At 42.8% G+C, this 13,896-nt stretch overlaps 1 protein-coding gene across 4 annotated transcripts in view; it reads right to left on the reverse strand.

The window, feature by feature from the left end:
- LYN (LYN proto-oncogene, Src family tyrosine kinase) overlaps nucleotides 1-2,833 on the reverse strand; it is a 45,669-nt gene extending 42,836 nt beyond the window's left edge. Inside the window, exon 1 of one of the 4 annotated variants that reach the window (XM_062633385.1) lies at nucleotides 2,293-2,833. The gene's annotated coding sequence lies outside the window, so the exon portion shown is untranslated. Of the gene's footprint in view, nucleotides 1-2,057; nucleotides 2,201-2,292 lie in introns of those variants that run through there. The other 3 variants (XM_062633382.1, XM_062633386.1, XM_062633383.1) reach the window with 3 other exon arrangements.
- Nucleotides 2,834-13,896: the final 11,063 nt, after the last annotated feature.

Raw genomic sequence — 13,896 nt, forward strand, 5'->3', positions numbered from 1 at the left:
AGGCTTGTGAGCCACCCCACTGAAGATCTGGTACTAAGCTGAGCCAGGAGGACCTTAGGCCTTTTGCATTGCCTGTTTTAGGAATTTCTTCACACAACACTTGCTGTTCTGTGATGCCACTTATCTTACAAGAGCCACCAAGGCCAAAGGAAGATAGCTCACTTCTATTAGAGACAAAATGGGGGTAAAAAGTATTATGAAAGAGTTAAACATTTACTAATTCTTACATTTTCATAAATACATGAAAGAAAGAATTTCACATTTACGGAAACTCTCTTGAATGGGTAACATTAAAACCAGGAATATTAAACACCATAAAGGCAATAGGGTTTGTATGCAAAAGTTTCATAATTCATTGCACTGTCAGCAGAAGTCATTGTGCAACTCCATTGCCCAAGGAACTTACAAGAAAAGGCCTAAGCCTTACTGTGTCTTTTATATATTTATATAGGAAACAAAAAACCTCAACAAAAAAACTCAAACAAAAAGTGAACCAAACAACCAAACAAACAAAAAAACCCACTCCAAACCCCAGGAAAAAAGCAGAGTAACTCCAAGTTACAAACAAAGCTCTACACTGATCACACCATTACGGTTAAGAAAAAATACAGATCTCAATAGCACACAGAATAGGTATTTATGTTATTAAATCAAGAACTCTACCTAGTCTGTAGCTCACCAAGTTGAAATGGAGAAAGCAAAAAGCTATGAATCTCAGAAGGGATCCATAGAATGAGACATCTGTTGATCTCAGAGTTCATTAATTTTAACCTTGCTCAAGATTTCATAACACCCTATAACAGTATCTGATTTCTAGCCTCTTGCTGCTTTTTCAGAGAAAGCTATTAGATTTTTTTTCTCATCCATACTTTCAGTGCTATTGTAGGGATACAAAGTCCCACCACAGAAAAGGTAAGTAGCACTTACTCCACATTCAGTATTGGGTTGGAAACAGTTCACGCAAGCACAATTTGACTATTCCTTCTGAAAAACTGAGCTACATTTTCCCAATGTAACTTTATAATTTCCTAACAAATATCGTTCTCTTTTTTTTGTTTGGTTTGTTGTGTGGGGTTTTTTTTAATAACTCTTTAGTGCTACTATGACTTATCTACATGGCACTCATAGTTTACAGATACTTGCAACTAGCATCAAGATTCCAAAATTACTAAAGTCTCCCAGGTACTTTATAGGATCAAAATAAGAAAATGCAATTTCTAATTTGCATTAAGATGGGCTAAAATATGGTAAGATTGGTCAGACTGCTTCTTTTCCTCAAAGGTGGGAATGAAAAGCAAGAGATGGGATATTAAGTTGGGCTTTCAGCTGAAACAATACAGTAAGTATTTTAAGTAACCTTTGTGCTCCCTGTGTGTATCAGCAGTAATATGATCTGGCTAAACAAGTTTTAAGTGTTAATCAATTTGGTCTTCAGTGCCAACAGAGGGGAGAGAAGCAGCAAGATTAGTTCTTGCAAACCCATTCCCTACAAACACATAAAAGATGTAATTTCAAGAGAAACTTGAACTAACTGCTTTACTGAAGGTACAACATCAGCCAGAGACCTAGCCTGACTTTCAGATCCTAAATTAAAACTGGAAGAAGAAAACCCCTCAAGACCATTCCTCAGGCATACAGTACTGTTACAATAGCAGTCAGCAAGCAACACCATGCATCAAACATCACAAGACCATTTTCTCCTTTTTCTTTTAAGCTAAGGCACTTTTGAACACACAGTCAAGAGGCTGCAGCTTGAACTTGTAAGACGCTCCAGGAATCACTCTCCTAGAAAAAATGGTGTAAGAAGGAATACCTAGAGGCCACAGCGTTTCTCCTAAGTCAAGGCTAGTGCCTTGGCTTGAGGCACCGAGTGCAGTCTTTGATCAACTAATATTAACATGCTTTCCGGCAACAAGCAGCCAGAAGGCACCCGAGCCCTGAAGATCACAGCAGAAGCCGGGAGAAGCGGCAAGAGGTAAATCATGCTTCTGAGAACGATTTCTCCTTTTTGCTCCCCAAATACCGCATACTCCCTTGAAAACCCCATCCATTCCTACCGGGAGGGTCAGACAGCAGCAGCACCTCCTCTGGGCGGCAGAAGCGAGGGCAAGCCGTCCCGGAAAGCACCTTGTACCCACCGTGCCGGGGCGGGGGCACGGATGCTGCCCGGCTGGGCACCCTCCGCTCCCTCCCAGTGCACGCCCGTGGGAGAAAGCCGGGAGCGCCGGAGCTTACCTCCCCCCCCCACCGCCGCCCCCCGCTCTCAGCGCTACCACCGGTGAAAGCACTTACTTCCCCGGGTGCGAAAGTTGAGCCGGCAGCGAATGAGCTCCACGGTTACCGCCGGGGCTGGGAGAGAAAGGGGTGTCCCGGGCGGGGGCTCGGCGGGGCCGGGCGGGCTCGGTGTGCGTGCAGGACGCGGCGCTGCTCCCCGCCGGCCGCAGAGGGGGGCAGCCGGCGGAGGAACCTCGCCCGAGAGCCGACAGTTGGCTCGCAGCCGCCCCGCTTACTTCCTGGTGCTGGGCTCGATTTGCATGCGGGGCTGCTAGGGGAGTGAAGGGCGAGCACAGCGGGAGAGGCTGGCTGAGGGCAGCGGGCTGCTCCCAGCACACGGCGCGGCGGCAGCGGGGAGCAGCTCCACAGCCTGAGCCCCGGAGCGAGGGAGGCTTTAAGGGGGCCAAGTGGGCCAGGAGCTGTGGCCGTTATGCGGGGACTGTGCCTCTGCCGGGCTGCCCCGGGGCCCGCAGAGCTGCTGCGGTCAAGGAGGGAGTGCCCCAGAGCAGGCTTCAGGAGGGGAAGCAGCCCCCATTAAAAGTTACGACCAAATAAAACGGTCTGGGAGGAAAGGCAGAAAAGGCTGTCTTGTTCCACCAACAGCCTAACAGTCATTAACTTCTCCAAAACTCATCTATAGCAACTTCTAAGGTCCATGAGAGGCTGGGTTGGAAGAAAAGGAAGAACAAGTAAGGTTATCTCTTTTCCTTTTTTTTCTTTTCCCTTCTTTTTTTTTTTTTTTTTCCCTCTCTTTTTTATATTATGGGGTTGGTTTTTTTTTTCATTTTTTTCTGTTCTTTTTCTATTCATCTTTCTTTTTCCCTTCTTTTTTCTTTTATTTTTTTTTGTTGTGTTTTTTTTTTTTTTTTTTTTTTTTTTTTTTAAGTAATGATTTACTAGCCTCACAGGTCAGCAAAACAGGAAATGTGAATGTGTGGACATAACACCCAGAGGATGCAGCTGAAAAGCTTTGCAAGAGCTGGAGTGAAGGTGTCATGTGTGGACTGCCAGACCACCTGGATGAGTTTCGGTCACAGGGATTTCAGAGACAGAATTTCAGTAGAAAAGCATTCTGGATTTCCATATAAAATGTTAAAAAGAGTGGAATGAGTTGGGGGAACAAAGTTGTTCTAGGTACAAGATCTTTGGCACTGATGGAAAGGCCTGCCACTCACGGTGGTATGCAGCTGGCACAGTCATTTCATTCTAGTATATGCTGCAGTCCTGTCTCAAGGCTGGGACTCCAGCACACAAGCCACTACTTCTATCTCATATAAGACTCAGCCCATAGAAGCAGTCAGACCATAATGTGTCACATCTAAATCTAGTCCCAGATGTCCCTGGGCATCTGCAGAGCTCTGAAAAGCAGTGGCAATAGTTGCTTGTCTTAGAATCATAGAACAGTCAGGGTTGGAAAGGACCTTAAGATCATCTAGTTCCAACCCCCCTGCCATGGGCAGGGAAACCTCACACTAAACTATGACACCCAAGGCTCTGTCCAACCTGGCCTTGAACACCGCCAGGGATGGAGCATTCACAGCTTCCTTGGGCAACCCATTCCAGTGCCTCACCATCCTCACAGTATAGAATCACAGAATCATAGAATCGTTAGGGTTGGAAAGGACCTTAAGATCATCTAGTTCCAACCCCCCTGCCATAGGCAGGGGCACCCTATGCTAAATCATATCACCCAAGGCCTTGTCCAACCTGGCCTTGAACACTGCCAGGGATGGAGCATTCACAACCTCCCTGGGCAACCCATTCCAGTGCCTCACCACCCTAACAGGAAAGAATTTCCTCCTTATATCCAATCTAAACTTCCCCTGTTTAAGTTTTAACCCATTACCCCTTGTCCTGTCACTACAGTCCCTAATGAAGAGTCCCTCCCCAGCATCCCTATAGGCCCCCTTCAGATACTGGAAGGCTGCTATGAGGTCTCCACGCAGCCTTCTCTTCTCCAGGCTGAACAGCTCCAACTTCCTCAGCCTGTCTTCATACGGGAGGTGCTCCAGTCCCCTGATCATCCTTGTGGCCCTTCTCTGGACTTGTTCCAACAGTTCCATGTCCTTTTTATGTTGAGGACACCAGAACTGCACACAATACTCCAGGTGAGGTCTCACAAGAGCAGAGTAGAGGGGCAGGATCACCTCCTTCGACCTGATGGTCACGCTCCTTTTGATGCAGCCCAGGATACGGTTGGCTTTTTGGGCTGCAAGCGCACACTGAAGCCGTCTCATGTTCATTTTCTCATCGATCAACATCCCCAAGTCCTTCTCTGCAGGGCTGCTTTCTTTGAATTACATTTCTTCTTTGAATTACATCATTGATTAAAATAATGTCCTGTAGACGCTTACTGTAAGACCAGCCTCTAAAAACATCATAAAGAATTCCTTCAAGTTTGCTTAATAAAATATTGGTAAATATTTTCTCCCTTCCCCAAAATTATGTTAAGATGTTTAAAAAGAAAAAACAAAAACAAAAAACCCACACAAAACAACCTTTTTCTGAAAAGTTTATACAAAAAGGAAATATCTCATTAGTTACATTGTCTTGGGCTTGGTGGGCTTTTTTGGTTGGAAATTTGAATTCCAAAAGCTTATGTAAAATGAGATATTTCTGTTTGGAAGTGCTATCAGAGAGGCTCAAGAAAATGTACTGTGACTCATGTTTCCATTTTCCTCTACAGGGTAAGTACCTTGATCTTGTGTCTTTCTTCTGAGAGAGGAGGAATGGTGCACAGATACCACATCTGTCTTGGCCTCTCTCCTCCCTATTTCTTCTTTCATTATCAGTTGTTTTGCTGGGTTTAAAAATCTCCTTCTCCTGTCAAAGCATTAGTGAAAATAAAACAAAATTTAGTTTTATAAATGCAGTCCAGTAAAATACAATCTTACCTAGAATGTGAGTAATTTGGAAAAATAAAAGAAGTGCTGAATTGCCCTTAATAGGATGCTGTGCAATAGCAGGTAGAGGAGGTGTAGCGCAAACTCACCAGTTCTGCCTCAGAAGAACTGATATGAAGAAGGGTTGGAGTAGAATAAATACACCCTGCTTTATAAGAAAAAACAGAGGTTATTAACAGAATTTGAAATAAGTCACTTTTTTATGCATCCTCACCCCCACTGACAAAAGGAATATCTACAAAATGTAGCTTAGAAAGAGTAAGCAGGAAAAGAGCTCTCTCCCTCAGTATATATTCACCAAAAGGGAAAAATAAGCTGTTCCCAGCCTCCTTACAGCTGAAGATCTGCTGTTAGGGGATGGTGTAAAACAGGGCAAGAAAGAAACTTCAAGCCAGTCACTGCAGTGGAAGTCCTTGTACGAAGGACCACGATTCACTTTAGCCAGCTAGTGTTCACACCAATTGATTTTTCACTTTGGGCAGATTTGACTCCCAGATTATGTCTCTATGGCTGAATTAAGCATGTCTCCAAGACAGTGCTCTGGTACTGAGGCTAGCTGGCACTGGGAAAGTCCATGTCCATGCTTTTGGTATCCAGAACACACAGAGTACACCAAACTGGTAATTGAATAGTCCCTGGCCCAAGTTAACTTTCAGATCAGCTCTGGAAATCTTTTGAGAGTGCTAAGTGGCCTGGATGAGGGATCAGTCCAGCAATTTGTCAGTAGGCTCAAAGGAGCATCCAGCAATATTTCCTTTGGAAACATTTCCTCTGGAACTGGCCTATGTGTGGCCGTGTAGACTGCGGACCAATCCAGCTACACACCAATCCAGCTAGGTAGCTGCTGATCACTGAGTGGCATCCAGGAGCGCAAAGTGGCACAAACTGTAGGGGACAGTGACTCTTGGAAGTAAATCAAACTTTGTCATGGACAATGAAACCACAAATTTCACCTTATGTTTTTATGTGTTTCTTAATCTCATGGTTGCTGAGCACTTTCTATGAACCCAGAAGCATAGCAGTAATGGAAGAATAGTACTGAACCCAAAAGCAGAGCAGTAATGGAAGAATAGTACTGATCCCAAAAGCAGAGCAGTAATGGAAGAATAGTGGCTAGTGATGAAAGCATAAGTGGCACAGCCAGAGCAGCAGTTTGAGAGAGATCCTAAGGAAGACCTGGGTTCATTCCATTAAAAAAAAGCAGGGACAAGATCACCTTGTTCAAAAATAGGTTTAAAAGAATTTAAATTCATGAAAGAACAGGGAAAGAGAGAGCAAAGATAGGTGTAAAATTAAAACATTGAGGCATCTGGCTTTTTTGAATAAGCCAGTTTCGGAAACTCATTCCCAGTTTGTTGACATATTAAAATGTCTCTTCTCTGAAAATCCCAGCATTTTCATGGTCACTGCTTGCATAGTTTTTGTGTATTTTATTTCTTCCTCAGGGGATTACCATGAAGTAGTTAAAGTTGTTATAAATTGTTAATTACTTTGTAATAATGTAGCAATTTCAAAAGGAGTAGTGAAGAGTGGATTATAACAAAAGAGATCCAGATCACACATTCTTCACACAATGGCACTGGAGAAAAAAGCAAACAACAAAACCCCAGAAAATAAAAGCAGTACATTGTGGCGTTCATTTTGTGTCATTTCCTTTCCTATTGTAACCCTTGATTTCAGAGAAAGCCATATTGATCTATGTAAGAATATTTACAAATTTTAATCTAAGAAATGTGCTCCTCGTGATAAAGCCAGTTTGCTTCTGTTTGTTTGTTCAGGGAAAAATAATATAGGAACTAACATTACTGTCAAGCATGAAGCAAGTTAATGCACTGTCATGTGTGGATATTCATCAGTTCCTGTTCTTGTTTCCAGTTTGGAACCTGGAAAAGAAAGTTTTCAACACTAAAGGGAAATGAAAAAAACCAAACAAACAATCTTAATTTTTAATAGTAGTTCCATTGTGATTATTTAAAATGTATCACACATGAATTTATAACTTTGACTAATTTTATGGCTAAAATTTTGGAAGTTATTTGAAAACACTTTGGGGAATAATGCACAGATGCCTATAATGACTCAACCTGCATCTGACCTGTTCAGGCTAACACTACGCATACTCAGGTTAAATTCAGGAAATCTGGCATCATACTTGCAGACAGTCGTCTGTGTACTGCACAGTGGTTTATGTTTTATTACACTGATACTTTTGGCTGTACATCTTAAATTCACCCTCTTTTATTTCATCTTGTTATTTCTGATTCCCATGAACACCCATAAAAATACAGTACATAGAAAAGGTGCCTCCCTTGAGGTACTTTAATTCCAAAAGTTAATAAAAGCTGCTTCTACCGTGTCTTTGCTGATTTTAAATATTTTATTCACCTGCCGTTACCCTTTTTAAACAGAATTGCTAGTTAGCAAATCAAATGTATCCAACAGTGGAAGCTAATTTGAGAACCAGTTGCAACAAGCTAGGTTTTGTTGGTTGCACAACATTGATGAGTATCTTGATGCAGATTGAAAGTGGTCTATTTGTGCTCTACAGAGTATCCCAATTGCCCTTCTGTAGAAATGACAGCTCAAACAAAGGGTTGTCTTGGTTCTCATGAATGTTATCTTACTTACAGGGGCAAGGAAAGGGGCTGGACAGATGGGTTCTTCACAGCTCATTCAGGTAAGCAACCATAAGTACAAGCTAACAACAAATGGCTCCATGAGCCCTCTGCTTTTAAAGGTTTGTGGTATTTGCAAATATTATTTGTTGGTCTGAGGAGGCTGCCCACACTATTAGGGAATGTGCTTAATTCATGCTTAATTTAGTATACAGTTCTGTGATCACTAATATTTAATTACCTGAAAGAACAGATCTGAGCTCATTCAGATCATTTCAAATTAGCAAGTGGTGATATTTTGGTATGCTTGTTTGTTTGCTGCCTTGTACTCTGGGCATTCCGCCCAGTATCACCAGCCTGGATGGGCGCCCAGGCTGCATCTTGCCTGTACTGCGCCACATGAATTGCTAGTTCAGAAGCAACACAGTGTTTCTGGAAGCAGCTTCCAGAGTGGGCTGCTATCGAAGTGTAGCGTTCCTTTCCCAAGATCAGCCAGTCTCTGCAGAGTTTCCTCATGGAGAGGCACTGGACCATCATTAGCATTGCTGCTGTCAAGAACAGCACAGTAGTCAAGCTGCTCTTGAACAGCTGAAGTAGCAGTAGGAAGGCACGTTCCTGGTCAGCTGTATGAGGCATCTCTGTACCAAGTGCAGCTTTTATTTTCTTCTGGAATGGCACAAAGCATCAGGCAACATATGTGGATGCTGAGTTAATGAAGTCAGAGCTGGTAGCACTGATGAAAACATTTGGTACTGATTGAAGTTATCAAGCCCTTCCCCTTGTTGCACAGGGTTTATGAGAAGTAGCTCTTATCTGGGACCAAAGATAATTATCACTGGAGTACCACTCACCACCAAGAAGAAGGTTGCCTGGGTTATGTGAAATCTGGAAACACCTAACTTTTCAGCCTGGGCTTGGGAAAGTGACAGCTACCTGTGTGAGACAGGAGGTGACACCTCCCACCCATGAAGTTCTCAGCCTATATCCTCTGTGGACACAGAGGACGTTTTGGAAAGCTATGCTATCTGTAATGGCAACAGAGTAAGGTGATCTTCTTACTGCTTATTTCCTGACGTGGCACAGTTTTCCATCAGCAGGAATGCCAACAGGAGCCATCATGGGTCATTACAGATACTTTATTGATGACATTTCAGGCTAGCTGGTCTGGCAAGGCACAGGCACTCACATCTGCCCATCTGATGCTGTGCAGCCATGCCAAGTACAAACCTGCTGCTGAGCCCATTTGGTGTTACTCAATCACCCTCGTACTGGATGATCCTGATTACCTCTTCTTGCATTTAGCAGTTGCTAGAACTTCTTGCATTACTAGCCCAGGTTAGGTCTTCAAATAGGCTGTGTGTGCTATGTCTAAAAGGATACTGGAGGGCTACTGGACCAACCTTCCAAAGCAGGCTCCTGTTTGCATGCTGTGTCCTCCACAAAAACTTGGAGAGCAAAAAGAGCAGACAGTGGAGGAGTAGAAGTGCAACAAGTGGAACTACAGCCAGTGCCTCCACCAGCTGCAGCTCACCCGTTTCCTGTGAAAACTGGGAGGTCACATTATCAGGGACAACCTGACTAATTTTTTTCTGCCAAGTGGTTGACAGCTGTTTGCTGTAACATGAAATCACGTGTATGTTGGACGTGAGCAGTAAATCAACTTTTCTCTGACTTTCCTGTTCCCAGTTGCTGTTTCCCCCTGAAGCCCTTTGTATCCCATTCTTGGATCCAGGCCCTAATGGCTTTGAAATCCCAGCTGTGCCATCACATCTGTTGCAGCTCTGCAGCTCTTTGCCTCAGGCTTTGAAATGTTTGAAATTTCAACCCTTAACATTTCTGATGCCATCCAGCCCTGCTGTGAAAGCCCCCAAATAATGCTCTCAGCTGGAAATAAATGAAAAGTAGGAAGTAACTGAAAAACAAAGGCAAAAAGAAATTAAAATCTTGAATAAAACTGGACATAGCAACTATTTCCAGACATACTTGGAAGTGTGGAAGATGGGCACTGCTGAATTCTTGGGTGCGATCAGGCTGAAGCAAGAATCTCATACAGTGTCTTCTACAGGCAATGCCTGCTCTATTAGAAGTTGTTCCCCAGCAGCCTTGTGTTGTCTGGTGTGGAGGTGTTTAGGACAGTATATGAAGTGGTCAGGAAAGTTAAGTCTGAGTTAGGAGATTCTGAGGGAGTAGGAATTACTGATGTTCATTGTAGTCAATACCAACCTACTCTGAGGAACTGGTTTAGTAAGTAAATAAAAGTAATCCTTGCTCTTTTCTTAGCTAGACAGGTCATTAACCTTTCCAAAGGTTATTTGAAGGTCTACACCAGCAACTTCTGCCCCACCTGGACCATCTCAACTGTTGGCAGATTCCATGTGTATATTCTTTGTATAGGTTGCTCCTAAGCTATGAAAGACTGTGGATTGGAGTCAGTGAGTGGTGGCAAACCTATGCTGGTATTAGACTTGAGGAAAAGAAGACCTCCTAGTGTGAATGGAAGCATATACATTTCTGAAGGATGCACAGCATGATCTGCTGCCTTTGAGATAGAAAATAAGTGAACTTGCAACAAGGTGGAGGGCATTAAAGGCAGATTGCTCCTCTGGTAAAACCTCTTCTCCTTTGCAGACAAGCCTAACTCTAAACAGCAAGTGACTCTTTCCAAGGTTGGGAGCTGCTGGGGATAAGAGAGCAGAACTGGGACATACTGGGATCACAGACCTGTAGGGCTTGCAGGAGTATGACATGCAATTCAACCTGACACAAAGTATGATAGTGCAGGGGCCAGAGGGACACTCTGGGTAGTGATGGGAAGGTACCATATGGTACAAGCCTTGGACAAACCAGGGCAGAAGCCTCTGGTACTGTCTTAGGGGCATGCAAGAGTTAAGGAGCAGCATTACTCGTGCTACTAACAAACTAACTAGTTTGTTAGTGAAGTACTTAGGATGAGAATGAATACTTAAAAATCCCAACATAACCCAGTTTTTTGCTACCAAGAGTATTTAATTCATCCTTGGCTGTCTTTTCCATGTGGGCATGTTTTTCTGCTCAAGTTTGTCCTCTACCTTAAAGTGAGTGACCTCAAGTATAATAAAGGGATACCCTAGCTTCTTTGCCATGGATTACCCTTTCTTCTCTGAAAGTATGTATTTGTCCCTGATCAGGATGTGGTCCACCACCATAAGGACAGCAAACCTGTCAGCACCCATTTCACACATCCTTTCATTTCCATTGCCCTTAACTTTCCCAAGTCCTTTTGGTGTACCCGCTGAAGTGTCTGTGGGAGATGGTGAAATGTATCTTGATACATATTGTCCACAAAGGTCAATAGGCTGCATAGTGTAGCCTGGGGAGGGGTTTCTGAGGAACACCAGCTATATTTATAGCTTGCATAGATTTATGGCTTGACTTCAGTTAGCTTGGCTGTCACTGACAGTGCTGTACTGGCAGACTGGTTGTGCCAACACTAAGGCAAAGGTTAAGGAAAACATCTGATAAAGAGATCTGATGCAAGGTAAGAATCTAAGATAAAATCTCTGACAAAGAAGCCTCACTGGTGACTGTCCATTGGAGATAGCCAACACATGTAATACTGGATGCCTGGATGTGCTCCTGTGTAACCTGCTCTCTGTGGCCCTGCCTCAGCAGGAGGGCTGGCTGGACTAGATGATCTCCAGAGGTCCTTTCCAACCCTAATGATTCTGCAGTTCTGTGGTTGCAAGCTTGTAGGTGACATCTAAGGATCTTTGTCTTTGAACAGAATGATCAGGGCAGAGGCAAGAGTCATTGGGGTAGACACTTGGGATGGCACTAGCCACTGAATTTGTACTACAGCAAAGCCAGCTTAAATTTCATTGATACTGAATTAATCCATCAAAACTTTCTACTATATGTATCAGGGCAGTGCTTTTTATTAGACCCCTACTGCAATTTTGGTGCAGTAGTATTTAAAATGAGGTTTACTGCTGTATTGGGCCACAGCCTCAGAGGCAAGGATGGCACTATAAATACAGCTCAAATGTCAAAAGCAATTTAAAACTGAGCTCTTGGAGGAATCAGGCTAATCTTGTAGATGGCATGCATGTTAGGAGATGTCTGATTAAATAATTTTCATCCTCGTGAAGTAAAATGGCAAGCATGTGTATTTTTTCTTTCTGTGGTCTGTATTGTAACAAGAGTTTTTATTTAACAGCTTCCACGAATAAGTCAAACAGTTCACACTTCTAACATGAGGTTATTAGCACAACCTGCAACTAGGTTCCACACATGTGCACACACTGCTGTCACTAAGGCAGCCCTCTTGCTGATAAAGGGTTAAATTTAAGTGAGCTGGCACTCAGAAGTAAATCAAATTTGCTCACAAAAAGAAACACAGAGGTGTACTGTGTAGTTGCCCAACAAATAGAAATGCATATATACATTAGGCATGCAAATTGCCTAATGATAAGTGTGGCTAATTTGCTGTTTGTGTGTATATATATCAGCATTTCTTCAGGTGCAGCTGTGAGTGCACTTGCGGAATGTGCAAGCTCAGAGATAAACTGGATAAACCCAACTTTAACATTCTTAACTAAAGTATGTGATACACAGTAGATTCTAATCTTATTTTAATCTACTAAATTACTGTAGAGACAGTTTTTCCAACCTTATAATTTGTGCTAAATAAAACTGGTGAAAGTAATAGAAAAAACCCCACATTGTATTGGGCCTGAGAAATCAGATGGATGATACATCTTTTCCAAGTCCTTCACCTCCCAGGAAGGCCACCAAATAGGGGGTCACAAGGAGAGTGGAGGCTGTCAGAACCTCCCAGAAGTGTAGCTGCTGAGGGACTCTCAAGCACCTTGGCTGTTATCACCAAAATTGCCCAACAGGATTCCATCTCTTTCAGGCCTTTAAATGATCTCAGATGGGACACAGCTGACATCTGACTCTGCATGTTCTCCTGCTTCTCTGATTTCCTCTTCAATTTGGCATTTAGACTTATTAAGAGCATATAGTTCTGTGAAGATTTTAGCTCTTTCTATAAATTTTCTAATGCTTTTTATTGATAACTATTATTTCAGTACAGATCACAGGTTTGGATAACTGTTGACATTTATGTAAATGATTAAGCAGATCTATTAGTCATAAAAAGATTTTAAAAGTGGAAAAAACCCACCCACAGCAGAGAAGTATATGCTTCAAAATTTGCAGGCATAGCTGAAAATGTAAAATATCTACTTGACCTAGTAATGCACTAAATGAGAAAAAACTATCAGACAGTCCCTAAAACCATATATTGGATTAGATTTGTAGATAATAAGATAAATGTTTTCTTTAAAAGTGCAAGCGTGCACACATTTTTAAACATGGTAGCTGTTGTCCCATTGCTCAGTGACATTACTTAAAATGTTGCTCTGCTTTGCCATTACCTCTGCATGAATGTAGTACATTGTCAGGGACTGGCATTACCCAGACTCCAAAGTAGCTGCCCGCCCTGATGCGTCAAATCAATGTCTGCCAGTGATGGTGACGGGGTCATCAAGCAACAGCCAGTTATCTTGTCAAGCTCATGATCAGAGGAATGGTTCTCAGCACTCCCAAAGCAGCAGAAGAAACTCGTATTAGTGACAGCTACAGCCTTGATGACCATTCTGAGAAAAATCTGCCACGTGACTCTTGTGCCACTAAGCTAGAGAGAGGCTTCCAGAAGATAGCGATGCTTCAAAACAAATGGGAATGTGGCTGCACAAGCTTGTGGCTACATCTGCTGTTACAAAGGAAATAAAGGAACCAAAGCCTGGGCATCGCTGTCTGCTACCCCTGTATATGTGCCTCAGTTTTCTGTCTTAGACATCCGTGTCTGTGAGAGAATAAGTCTAATGCAAAAAGAGCAGTGTCACTCACTTTTCTGGATAACAATCTTCTGAGAGCTTCCAGTCTTATGCTCTCCATAATTTATGCACACTACTGCAAAATTAACTAGATTTTTAGTTAGCTATTTTTGAAGGAAATCCACATCAAGTCTAACCTTCAAAATGAATCAGTGAAACAGCAGCTCTCTCAGATAAAAGCTTTTGGGGCCGAGTTCTTGAGATGCTCTAGTAACAGATCTACTA

The sequence above is a fragment of the Pezoporus occidentalis genome, unplaced genomic scaffold, assembly GCF_034315485.1.
Source record: "Pezoporus occidentalis ecotype Australia unplaced genomic scaffold, CSIRO_AGI_Poc_V1 ctg4, whole genome shotgun sequence".
NCBI lineage: Eukaryota > Metazoa > Chordata > Aves > Psittaciformes > Psittacidae > Pezoporus > Pezoporus occidentalis.